This window comes from Otolemur garnettii, unplaced genomic scaffold (genome assembly GCF_000181295.1).
Source record: "Otolemur garnettii isolate 467f Iridium unplaced genomic scaffold, OtoGar3 scaffold00180, whole genome shotgun sequence".
NCBI classification, from domain to species: Eukaryota; Metazoa; Chordata; class Mammalia; order Primates; family Galagidae; genus Otolemur; species Otolemur garnettii.
In genome coordinates, this window is record NW_003852575.1 from 1,640,798 (window position 1) to 1,654,508 (window position 13,711).

The following is a 13,711-nucleotide window of genomic DNA, read 5'->3' on the forward strand; positions in this document are numbered from 1 at the left end:
CTGGCCTCGCTCCGCCCATCCCTCCCCTCTCCCCCACTCCCCTCCCCTGCCCTCCCTAGACCTCCCCTCCCCTCCGCCCGGTCTTGCTCGCGGCGCCCCCTCGCGGCCGTGCGGACCGAGCGCGCTCCAGCTCCGCGCCCGAGGCGGCCTCTCCTGGATTTCAGCCCAGTGGGGAGAACGTAGCCAGAGCCTCTCTCTCCTGACCTCACAGAAACCTAAACACCTAAGCCCCTCCAAGCAGCACACAAAAACTGGCCCCGGAGCTTCAGCTCTGTTCTGCTGTGCAGCCGTTTCTCCAGGAAAAACTTGCTTAGAGACACCGGGAGAAAGGTGGGGGCTGGGGGGCCAAACTCACAAGGGCCTCTCGAGCTTGGAGCACCCACGTTTCCAGTTAGGTTCCGGAGCGGTGGGGGCTGGCTAGGGTGATGCTGCCCGGCTCCCCCACCGCTGTCCACAGCGCACTGAGACGGTGGTGGGCGTCCCCCGGCCTGCCGCTCGGTCGCTGCCCGCCCCCGTCCCTCCTCCCGGAGCCCGCGGCGAGGCCGCTTTCCTCCAGCGCGCGGCGCTGCGCTCGCTCTTATCCCGGAGCCGCGTCGCTTGGTGCGCTGACAGCCAGGCTCAGCCAGTCGGCTGGAATTGAGTAGCATTCATTGAATCTGCGGATTTCATGACGTCTCCCTGCGTGGTCCATCACTTTTCTCCTAACCGGGGATTTTTTTTTTCCTGCCACTCTTGCCTTTTCCCACTTCCTTCCAGCCGGTCGCCCTGCCGGGTCCTACCCGAGCGCACACCCCTCCGCCCCTCCTTTGGCCCCGGCGCCCAGCCCTCCTCTCCGCTCGCGGCCACAGGGAGCCAGTCCGAAGACGGCCGCACCTGGCTGGAGAGGCTGGGCGGGCGGAGGGGGTGGGATCCGCGGGAACCGGGCAGCTGGACCCAGAGCTGGATGGACCGTGAGGAGGAGAATGGAGTCTCCTAACAGCCTCTCGGCGCTAATGTGAAATCAGACCGTCTGGTTCCAGTTTTTCTTTTCCTCTTCTTTTTGTATTTCCGTCCCTTGCCATCCGTCGTGTAGTGAATTATTAAGCCTCGCTCCGGTCCGAGACAGGAGATCATGATTGAGTGAAACACCCCGTCCGCAGCAAGGTAAGCGGTGCGCCGAGTGGCCGGAGGTGAGAAGCTGCTTCCACCTGGGCAGACGTTCCGAGCCCTCGGGTCCCCACTTCCCCTCCCCAGCTCCGCCGTCGCTGCATGAATCCCACTCTGATGAGAAACACCGTGCCCAAGTCAACCGAAAGGCGAGAGAGAAGCCGGTTACATAACAGAGGGAAATCTGTTTCATACGGTTTTCATTAGCAACTGAAAACTCGCACGAGGGGCGGGGGAGGAGGGGTCTGCATGCCCTGGCGCGGAGAAACCCGGTCGGTTATTGCAGACAGCGTTTCAGCAGCCCTGGCAGAGATGAAATGCACTGATTAACTGGCAGGGGTGGCTGGTGGTGAGTCGTGTACAGTTGGGGAAAGCCCATTGTCTTTGTGGAAAGCTGGATCCATCCTTGTTCTGCTTTGCTGGAGAGAAGAGAGGAGGGGAAAGGAGAGGAGAGGAGAGAAGGGGAGAGGAGGGGAGAGGAGGGGAGAGGAGAGGAGAGGAGAGGCGAGGCGAGGCAGAGCATGGGAAGGAGGAAAAGTGAGCCGCGGGGAGAAGGCAGAGATGAAAAACAGAGCACTGTAACTCCTAACTCTCCCCTATCGGCAAAACCGGACACACCAGAGGATGACTAAAAGCAGTGACTAGGAAGATCTTCCTCGGAGTGAACGGAATTATTTTATTAAATGGAAGGGGAGAAAAGACCTTCAGATAAAATGAGATATTTATGGCATACTTAGGGGGTTGGGTAAATCTGCTGAATTTGCTTCCTCCTGGGTATATTTTCATTTTCATCAAGACATTAAGCTTGAATTAGTTTTTAACTGAAACAACATCCGTAATTCCAAAGGCCAATAAAACCCCGGGTGGATCCACAGGTATATCTTGTACCAGGTACAACATGAAGCAACTCTGGGGGGCGGGGGATGTGTCTTCATAGAAACAGCCACAGAAATGGAGTGAGGTTAGTGGAGAAACAAAATGCCAGAAATTTCCAAAGAATCCCGCCTCCACTCTCCAAAAAAGAATAGGGGGAAAAAAAGGAAAAACTCCAGTGTTTGGGAGTTAGACATTTATTATATGTTTAGAGCACCTCCCGAACGCTTTTACCCCAAGTCAGACGGCCCAGGGAGCCCACGGCAAGGGGCAACCCTGTATCCCTGCTGCACCGTGCCCTGCCTGCCTTTCTTTTGCTGAAAAAACAGAGAATAGTGATGCCCACGAACTGCTTAGAAAGAAAAAAGGGCTCGCGGTAGTCAAAGCTGAGCTAACCAAGCTTCGCGCATTTTGCCTGGAGAAAGAAAAGAGCTCGAGTCTCCATGGCGACCCAGGTGGGAGGGGGGACGGCAGCTCCAGTTACAGAAAAAACATTGCACAAAACTTTCCCCGCTCCAGGCACAGAAATAAGCCGGTCGCGTGCCCTGGGGAGGGTCTCAGGGCATCGGCTGTGCCCAACTCCCGGTCGGCGACGCTCGCGGGGGTCGCTTAAAACTGGCGGGTCCCTTCAAACCTCGCGAAAGTCCCCGGGGCCGCCGAGATGGTTCCGGAGCAGCTCCGGATTCAGCACCAAGGCCAGAGCACAGGCTGCCGCCTCCGGGTGTGCAGAACGCACTCCCTGGGTCAGGGGAAGTCACTCTACAAAGAAAAGATCCTTTGCTTGTGCAGAATCTGAATATCAAATTATCCGCGGAATTATGTGAGGCAGAGGAGCTCGCAAATCATCCATTTTATGCATGGCTGTGCATCGGCAACTATGTAGAATCGGTAACACTGAAACAGGGAAAGACCTGAGAATGGAGGAGCGATCCTGTCCACAAGGGGGAAAGGGGAACACACACACACACACACACACACACACACACACACGGGTCAGCCCTGGAAGGGAGTTGCTAGTTTCGGCTGAGTCCCACTACCTTACAAAAGCCTCTAATCACCCCTCACTCTCTCACACTCCTCTCTTTAACTTTTTATTGGACAGACAGGGCAGAAAGGCACTGTGGCAGGACGTCGGTCAGCTAGAGACCAGCCAACCAAATTCTGTCTGGGGGCCCTAAAACCCAAGAGGGCGGAGAAATAGTTTCTTCTTAATCCAGACCTGACAGGTTTCTGAGCAGAGCTGGGGAGCTCCTGGGAAGGAGGGGAGACTGTGGTGTGAGCAAGATGGGACCCAATGATTATGCCTTTGGGCCAGCGTTTGAGCAAGGTGGCTACATTTGGGAGGTGGCAGGCATAGGAAACTGAGGAGTCACTGCTGGTAATACACACAAGGAAGACGCTGTACAGGAGGAGGTTCCACTCAACCTTTACATTGAGAAAACAGGTGAGCCCCTGTTGCATCCTCAGAAGCTGTCTCTGCCCTGCCGTCATCTCTGGTAGTGGGTCTCTGACCAGCACCACTGGTATGATGAGGAAAAGCGGTCCGGAGGGTGGCAGTCATCTTCCAGCTAGAAAGCTCCAGGTGTTACAAGGTGCAGTTTGAATTGTGGAGCCCGTCAAGGTTTGCGACTCAGTGGAAATGATGATAAGGTTTCTGGAATCCTCTCTTTGGAGGACGCACCAGTGCATCAGTTCTTTAGCTGCTTCTGGTTTGTTATTTATAATGGTAAAGAAGACATATCCCGGTTTCCTTGCTGGGCCTTCCAGTCTTGAGCATGTTGTTGTTTTCTAGAGATAACGCGTGTGAGCACTCAGGACATGGTTAAAGCAGTCTCTTTTTAGTGATCTCTAGTGGAGGCAAAACATTTATTTCAAACCTGGGCAAAAAGGTGAGAGATTACACTATTTCTTACATTTCAGTTCCTGATGGGTGTTGACAAGTTTAGGCAAGATTTAATTTGTAAAGGAGTGTCTACCTACAGTAGAGAGAAGCAGCGGTATGTCGAGTATTGCTAGGACTTAAACAAAGCCCCTACACCCGGCTTTGTTCCTGCTGGCATTATCAGCAGAACAGAAGTAGACATCGGTCATGAAGATAAAGCCATTCGAGAATACAGATTGTTAGATAAACAAAGTAATGTAGTGGTGAGTTTTAAAGTTCAGTTTATCTCATGAATCAAAAAAGAGGAAGTATCTAAACAACTGAGGCACAGGAAATTGCTCAATCGATAACCTTTAGTTCTGGTAGAGTCCATGCTTGTGTACTCGGTGCTGATTTACTAAACTATAACTTGATTAGGTGGCTAATTGCTAGACAAAGTGTCCCCATGCCTTTATGCAGTCCATAGCATACTCCAAAATAATTGGTTTACCCATTTCATGTACGATTTGTTAAGGAGGCCAACTTACTACAATTCACCTCTGTGTAATTGTTCCATTTTGCAATTGTAAAGAAAATCCTTTCGGTACCTCACCTTGTCATTTCCTAAACATCAGTAAATATTGTATTCATCTGTATGACTCAAGTCATTATTTAATATATAATGATCACTGATCATTATAATAGAGACTGTGTCCTTTAAGAATATAAAAATATTTTCATTCACTCTCATAGTCCTTTATCCCTTCGCAAACTTTGTTTACTTTGTAGGATAAAAAAAATTCATGAGACTAGCTATTTAATAAGCAATAGCAAAAAATTCACTGGAGATTAAAATTGGCAAATATGCCCTGATGGAATCTGAACACCATCCATTGATTTTCATAGGTAAGAAATGTTTCCATCTCAATGTTGACCATGCAAACCTTGCAGAAAACAAGATAAACCCTCTTTACGGAAAGGCAGGCAGGCAGCGTGAGGCTCTTCTCTTTTTTACCATCTCTTCCTTAATCAAATGATATGTAAGTAATATGTCGATTAGTAAAGGAAATGAACCAGAGGGGGGCAGAGGGAGAGGCAGGAAGAAAGCAAGGGGAAGAGGGACTTGTTTATTTGGCAGCTGTAATGCGATGATACTTTTCAAAGCAAGTTTGGGGTTTTTTTTTAATTCATTGTATCAGGATTTTGCTGGGTGGACTTGAAATACTTGAATTCAATACATTTGGATCTGTGACTTATTGAGATGACATTTGTTAATTCTTTACTTTATCATGGACAATTGATACTTAATACTGAAAGAGAATTGATTCACTCTGAAGTTTTACAGAATTAGTAAATTTGATAGTATCAATTAAGAAGAAATTGGCAGTTACATTGAAAAATCATCAAAGCATGTTTGTTGAATTGGGAGTTTTCTTTTTAATAATAGTCAAAGTATTGGGGGAGATAGAAAAATAAAATGCAGCTATTTGAGATAAAAGTACATTTTAAAATATATTTAAGATAGATTTTAAATAATTAGAAATAATTATTTCTAGAGATAATTAGGATCCATTAGAAAGAAGAGATCGTCATAATTGCAGTTAGTGCCATAATAGTATTCTGAATTTCCTCTGACAAAGTGCTAAATACACATATGCTTGATAACATTTTAATAGCATTAATTAATAGCAAAATTATTTTTGTCAAATAAAGAACAGCATCATCTTTAAAAGAAGTCTGTGTCCTCCCTGAATTGTACCCCTGATTCAATCACAGCTGCTAATCAACTGTAAATGTTCACTTGTTTATTTATTACTGAATTGAATTGTTATTTCAACAAAACTTCAGAGAGAGATTTTGCTCTGAGGATGATGTCCCAATGGCCATTTAAATCTCTATTTTGTCCAAAATGCATCAAGGCCATCAGTCAACTTTTCTCATTATAATATGTAAAATTAACCTTAATTTTTAACCAAATGGCTATTTTATTCACATCTATACAGATGTAACCAAGTCAGGTCAAACCTATTAAGCCTTTCAATGTCGCATTTAGAATTTTCTCTCTCTGACTGTGCGTAGGACCATCAACCATGCGCTTCTCTTAGTGAGCAGATTTGGGCTAAGATTCACCACCAGCCTTATCCCCAGTCACAGAGATGTGGTTTCTGATATGAAATTTTTACAAAAGGAACCTCAAAGTGCATCCATAGGTAAAAAGATCCTGATTTTTGACAACACCTGTTTGGGGACTAAATCTAAATGTATGGGTATTATTATATGTGAGAGACATATCTATAAATTAATTAAATCCTGATATTCTGGTAGTTTCCTCTTTAAACTTATGGGCATTCACTTTTTTCCTACCCACGATGAGAATTGTGGATTTTTTTAATGATGCTTTGAATTTCCTCCATATCATCCGGCAGGGCCTTGTACAAGTTTGGCAATGAGCTTGGTAGCTGCTGTCCCTCCATGATTCAGAGCACAGGCCCTGGTGTCTCACTGGCTCTTTCGCATCAAAGTCCAGGAGTATCAGTCAGTTTTTGTCAGGTTCAGTGTAGTAACAGCCACCCCCCATCTTGGTGGCTTACAGAACAGAGTTTACTACTCCTTGTAACTGCTCGCCTTTGCCGGTCATCTGTGACTATGCCCCTATGTCTTCTTCACTCCAAAATCTATGCTTACATTCCATTGACCAGGACACATCACATGTCATACCAGTGCCTATGGCCAGTGGAACCGAACCAGTATATTTCTCCCACGGTGCGGCACTGTGGGTCATGCAGCAACAGGTGAACACATACAAGCTTCTTACAGAGAGAAAAAGGAATAATTGGGCACAATTTCATAATCTACACTAATTGTGCGACCTTAATCAACAATATGCCTTGATATAATAATAATATCAACCCCAGAGATATTGTGAGGATTAATGTGATAATGTCAGGTTCTCGGCGCAATTTCCAACACAAAGTAGGCCCTTTATAAATAGCAGATGCTGTTACTCATTTGTTACACTATGGTATTAATTTCAGTTCTCAGTGAAGCTATGTGTACTGGATTAATTCGATCATTGCTACAACAGAAAATCTCTAATTCTCAACAATTTGGCAAAATAGAGGACTTTTTTTTATTCCCATAAATCTAATTGGTTGATGCCATATAGGGACCCAGGCTGATGAACACTTTGTTATCTTTAGCACATGACTTCCAAGATCTCCTGAGGGTTGATATGGAGCTAGCAGCACAGGGAGAGGGAGAACATGATTACGCAGGTTTTACCCGTATCCTACAGTCATAGCTGCTACAAGAGTAGCTGGAAAGGGTAGTTTAGCTCCGTCCTCAAGAGGAAGAGCAAGAGGTAGGGTGAGTGCATTGGCATATATACCCCATATAAATGTCTGGCAGCAAAGAAATACAGGTAATATGGGTTAGGAATAGGGTAAGGCAGAAAAAATGGTTTGTCCTTATGGGGAAAATAACTCTATCTCCAGTAGAGATAGTATTTTGCTGCACCCTTAAGTCATTCTTCAGTATTTTTTTTTAATAAATTGGTTGGGATATTTTGACTTTTGGAGTGGGTGTAAGTGATGCTTAACAAAAGCGATGCAAATCCATATTGTTTGACTTCTATTGGCTGAACTGTTAAAGTAGACACAAAGAAAGGGAGCCGACGTCACAACCCGTGCTCAGGAGCGACTTTCTAATCCTGACAATTACACCCACGTCGTGTCTAAGGATGCTGAAGAATTAGATGCTGTCTCCCAATATCTGCGACTTGCTCTTGACTAGCAATTTGCATTTTGTTTTGAGTCACACGAAAACATCTATAGGTTAAACACATGCTGTATGTAAGTTTAGGTTGAGTAAATCTAACCATAGTCAACATTCTCCTGAAAATAGACCATGAATTTGTAAGTAGTCTTTTGAGAACCTCTGCTTGCCTCAAGAAGGTCAGGTACCCTTGCAAACTCACACCTATACCTTCATGTTAGGAGGGAGAGACCAGCTTTAATGCTAAACTCATAACCCAGAAAAGAGAAACATCAGAGGGAAATATCTGAAAATGTCATGAGAGAAAGAGCCACCATGCTTCTGCCTCTCTTATCACATTCTCCCTCCCCTAACTCAGGTGCCAGAACCATATCTGTCCATGCAGGTCCCACTGTCACCAAACTGAATCAGTGGGTACCACTAATGCATGCTAATCCTTCCGTGGAGTGGTTATATGGAGGAGGAAACTCTCCACCAGTTGAAATATCTTGCCATCCCAATGTGAATAATGTCCCACAGTGGAACTTCTGCTTAATGAGAAGTCTCTCAAAGAAAGGGTTTGCTTCACTGCCTCTTTCCATCATTTCGATAGCAAAGGGACCCACCTAAGTCACACGAAGAAGAAGGTAGGCAGGACGCTAGGTGAGTCCAAAGCATGTAATATGAAGAGCGGGTGGGAGAAATCGTTGTGTTTTCCCTGGAGAATACTTGGGAGAGGGTACATGATAATTTTTGTCAGGGAATCTTGGTATTCAAAAGTGAAGGAGGGTTTGGAATTTTCTTACTGGACTCTGAGGGGTAGAAGTAGGACCCAGCAGGAAAAGTGACAAAGTGACATGGTTTGGTTCAGTGTAAGAAGAATTTTCTGTTCTCAGAGCTGGGCAGAGGTTAATGTGGTCTGTCCTCTCCATTTGCACTGCTCTGAGCTCTACATCCATCCCCAGAAAGTGGAAGGCCTGTCTTTTAAAGTCCCTGCCAACACAGGCCATGTCTAATCCTTGTGAGAGAAGCAACACCCTTCCAGTCCAGTTGTGAGATTAGACTGGAGCTCCACATTCTATGGGGCCATTGCTTTATTACTTAGGGACCCATCATTTCTCTACAAAATAAATGAATCATGAAAATGACATTCCAGCTCACACATGAAACCTGTGGTTGGTGAGAGCAATCTGGAATGCAGCAGTCACAAGACTCAGCTGCAGGGCTACGGGACTCACCACTTACAGAAAAGGTTTACCCTTGACTGATGCTCTCAATACACTCTGCCTTTGGTCAAAAGACAGGGAATAAAAGACCTGTTTGGAGACTTCCCCGTAGCCTCATGGTCTTTTCAGAGCTGGGACTTCAGGACAGATCAGCTGGACGCACTTCAGATGCACAAAACAGGGCACTGAGAAGACATACAAGGGCTGTCTAGAAAGTATCCAGCCACTTAATGTGGAAAAGAGTATTTACAGTGGCTGGGTACAATCCGGACAGTCCTTGTAACTCCTACCTGAGGAATCCAGTTTCAGGGATGGCAAACAAGGAACAGATTCCTTCCTCTTTAACCATCTCCTGAAGTTTCACCAGTGAACACCCCTCAATATATATTTACCCTCTTGAATTTGTATCACACCCCCCCCCCGCAGGGTGGCCAGGACCACACAAACAGGAAGGCGAATAAGGAAATTATTCTGTGTAGGAAATAAGGCTGAATTACACGGCCCCCTTTGCTTATCAGCAGTTGAAAAGTGTTGGGCCCTGTGCCAAACTCCACATCTCCATGACCGGCCAACGGTCTCTGTGGGGAAAGGAAGCATCAGAGTGAGCTAGGTCAGTGGTTCCCAAAGTGTGTCCCCTAGCCTGTGGCAGCAGCGGCACCAGGGAACAGACTGCAGGGGCAGCCTCCAGCTCTCCCCAGATCCACTGAATCAGCAACTTTGAAGATGGAGCTGGTCATCTGCGAGTCCCCTGCAGGACGCTGATCCGCCCTAGCGTTTGAGAACTTCTGGCTTAGGTTTACCTCAAATGTGCTGTAAGGAGGAACTGTGGGACACAACGGCCGCCTGCCCACAGCAGAGACCTCGGAGTGTGTGCTCGTGCCACCTGGAGATGGAGAAATCAACCTTCCCTGCCACTGCATGTGGAGATTTAACCAGGACTCAGTGCCTGGCTAGAGTAAAAAAGCAAAATCAAAATGCTTTTGGTCCAACAGATAAAATATGCATGATCAGGCTAAGTTGCAAAGATTCTGGGCAGAAAGCAAGGGCTTCTGTGTTGCTCTTGTTACATAAATAAAATGCTTAGTCTTTTGGAATTATAGTTAATCCATCCAGAAGGGGGTTTTTTTGTTCTTTTTAAAATTAATAGTCTCCCCTATTATCCTTTAAATAAAAGACACTATCAGTGAATAAGAACGGTGTACTCTCGAGAAAAGCCATATTAAGAAAATTGAATAGAGGGTTTATCACGGCAAACCTTCATGCAGTCGAGTGAGAATTAATTATACTTACATAACATTTACTCTCATTCAAAACCTCTCTTGACCATCTTCGTATTGCCAGAAATTGGCCTTTAATAGCTAAGTCCGGAATTGCCATACCTTCTTGGATTTAGTCAGTCAACAAATTTCTAATAAATACCTATTATCTAAAGAAGACAAAGGGGGAAATGGAAAAAAATACCCAGATTTCAGCCCTCAAAGGACTTAGACTTGAAGAAGAGTATCAGTGAAACAATAATGCAGACAAAAGAGCACAGCATTCACAAAGGAGAGAGCAGTACTCGGCTCTCAGGGAAGGAGGACAGAACGTCAGTAAGGGCTGGCGTCAGAAAATGTCCAAGGACACGGGGAAGTGAAGGAGCTTGGAAGAAGAGCAGGGTTTGGGTGGTTAGCGGTTTTCCCGGGGACAGTAGGGCTTTCCAATCAAGGAATCCACCTACATCTGGGGAGTCATCTCAGTGAGAGTCGGTGGGGCAGGGGGATGGTCTCCCACAGCGGGGAGACGCTAGAGAGCCGGGCATCGGCATGGTACGTGTGCTTGTGCACCACTGAGAAGTGATTGCTTGATTGGGGAGTGGACGGGGACACGCAAGGGATTTTAATCTGGCAGCCATGAACAGGACAGACTTGAGAGGAGACACCAGGACTAGCAGGCAGCTAGGACACTGATGGGAAGGGAAGAAGCCCTGTGCGTTCTCAGACTAGTACACTAGCAAGAGAAAAATGGCCCAGCCTTAGTGCCATGGTGCTGCAGAGGCTGAGGATGGATTCCGCCCAAAGAAAGCTCCACCGCTGCACTCCATGAGCAAGGGGGAGCCCATGCGGCCACACGCCAGGTACAGGTGCGAAGTGTTGAGGTCGATCCAGTGAATAAAAACACTCTGGGAAGAAGGCCGGGAGCTGCAGAGCCTGCGAGAGCCTTGGCCTGTCTGTTACCTTCGCGTGAAAGCAATTGGCCGGCAGAGTTTAGGGCACCGTGGGGACCAAATGAAACCAGGGTTATAAACAGGACATTGGTTAAGCCTGAATCCAAGCGGCCCATTTCATTTTGTGATCAGGAGCAGAGAGCAGATAAGACTCCTTTCTCACATGCAGTAACAGCCTGGCGTTTGTCTCATTGTCACTCACAGTAGTGTGTGTCAAACTACAAATGTTCTCTCGAGTGTGCTTTCACGGAAGTCATGGGGAAGTCAGCCTTGTGTGAACCCACACAGATGGAGGCCCCATGGAGAAAGGATCTATACGGAAAATACAGAATGGGCTTTAAGTGGAGCCCACCTTAGTCTGCAGATAACCTTGATGTTAACTATGGGGATAAGTCAATGGAAGTGAAAATGCAAGTCATTTGTACAAGATAAAAATAATGAGCTAAAGTCTCTTGCTTTCAAAGACCTTTATTTTTCCAGAAAATACAACAGTTTATTTGGCCTGCATCATTGAGATAACAGCCTTGATTCTTTCTGCATGTTGGGCGTAGAAGTGAATGTCATTTTAAATTAGCAGCCTGAAACGTGTAAGACTCAGCTGTCAGTGGGTGTACAGAGAGGTTACCTTAGACACAGGGTGGGTAATGGCTATAATGTGGGGTTGTACATTTCACCCAAAATTCCTTGGTTACAAGTAGTCACTCAAATGATGCCAAAGTCACTCACAATTGTCTAGTGTGTGAAGCCTGGACTTCAGAGCAACTGATGAAAATATGACGTTGTGGTTATAGAGATACACAAATCTAGTGGGGGATAGGGGATATTAATTAAAGTCATCAGCCGTTTTCAAATAAACTCTTAATATTTTGATTGAGTCAGTAAGGTTTTCTTAAAATAAGCAACCTTTAAACTGTATTAGAATTTTTGGTTACCCTCAACCAAGCTAAAGTAAATTGTCCTTTTATTATAAAAGAAGTTCCAAGAATTATCAGCACTAAAGATAGACCCCGGATGTCCTGGCAAGAAGTCATAATCCTCGCATGACTGCTGGGGGCCTTGCAACATGCAAGTAGCGTCCTAGCATGATGGAAGGAATCTGTACGCGGTTGCTGCTTCCCTTTTTCAGTTTCCAGAGCTCCTGAGATTGCTAAAATAAAGTGAGGTTTGACACCTGGATAAACAGAGTGAGAAGCCCTGGGCGCTCATCCCAGCTTCTTCCTGGGCCGTTTCAGACATTGATGACCTGGTTGAATCATGGGAGTGTCATATTCCAACCACAGAACTGATCCAGTCACTCTGTCTTTATACAGTACCCCAAGATTTCACAAAATAATCAACTGCATGAGAAAAGACAGGAGAGATTTCATTGAGAGAGAGAGGAAAAGACAGGAGAGATTTCCCTTTTCAAAGAAAGGGAAAAAGTTGAGTGGAACCTTGAGGCCTTAGCACCGAGAAGGAAGATGAAGAGAGGGGCGAACAGCAATTTCCAACGAGAGAAAGAAAATAGAGTCAAGACACACGTAAAGGGGCTTGCTGAAACCAGAGGTTCTGACACTCTGGGACTGTTTTATTATGGAAGGACGAAAGGGTCGTATGTTTGCTGTTATCTCAAAGAAAGCAAAAGGATTGACTAGGTGTCTTATTAAACTAGATGCACAGGTCTGAGATGTCAATTAAAGTATCTTTGAAAATGCCACCAAGATGCCAAGTGATGTTCTCATGCTTGTGGTCCCTCCTCTCACCCCAGGGCTCTGTCCCTGGGCCCCCCCGCCCCGGTGGCATCTCGGGGGCAGATGCTCACAGGCACGCTCTCCTCTCCACCAGCTGCAGACTGCCAGCAAGGACCTGACTGCATGTTACTGCGTCCTCTGTGGTCTCTCCCAAGAGCCATTCAATGTGTGGTTTGGGATCTTATTTCCATAATGCTTCAAGTGTTCTGAGAACCTGTAGACACTATCAAAAATAGTTTTCTTTGGAAAGCGAATACAGACTACATTATTGCATGTAAGCAAATTGTAGCCATTTCTCTACGCTCAGTGAGGACCCACTGTAAAGAAATGGAACACCCAAATACTGTATATGTAGGTCACAGGGGAGATAGGAAAGAGCTTTTTTCTTCTCTTAGGAACTTGTACTAGTGAAAACATTTATTCTGGATGTCGCCCAGATGCAATATTTGAATGACGGGGGGGGGGGGGGAATACAGGTGTGTTTGAAATGGGGCAAGGTGGCTGGGTCACGTTCACTTCTCTAAGCCATATAAAAATAGCAGCACAGTCCAGGTCACTGGTTTCTGATGTTTCTGTATTGGTCATCTTCCAGGCTGCTTTATAGATCTTCAAAACCTAAGCCCTCCTGCTGTTAGCCACAACCACATTTTCTGTCAAGAAGCCTCAGAGATTGGAGTTAACTTTAAGTGAAGAAATTCCGTAGAATGAGCTTTGACAGATGCCGAGCTCTATCAGACAAGTCGTCTCACCTGTCTAGGTCAGGTTTTCTAGCCACAAAATAAGGATGACTGGGGGGGGGGGGGGGGGGACTCAATAGATTAGCAAGCTGTTTTTCTTGTCCCCTGCTTCTAAGAGGATATTGAAAATTATAAGAAACGATTTAATGATTTCACATATTTTTCAATGCCACACATAC

General features: G+C 46.0%; 1 protein-coding gene across 1 annotated transcript in view; it reads left to right on the top strand.

Moving 5' to 3' along the window:
- The first annotated feature begins 592 nt into the window (after window positions 1-592).
- KCNJ6 (potassium voltage-gated channel subfamily J member 6) overlaps window positions 593-13,711 on the top strand; it is a 267,077-nt gene continuing 253,958 nt past the window's right edge. The window contains exon 1 of the mRNA XM_003800658.1: window positions 593-1,143. The gene's annotated coding sequence lies outside the window, so the exon portion shown is untranslated. The remainder of the gene's footprint in view (window positions 1,144-13,711) is intronic.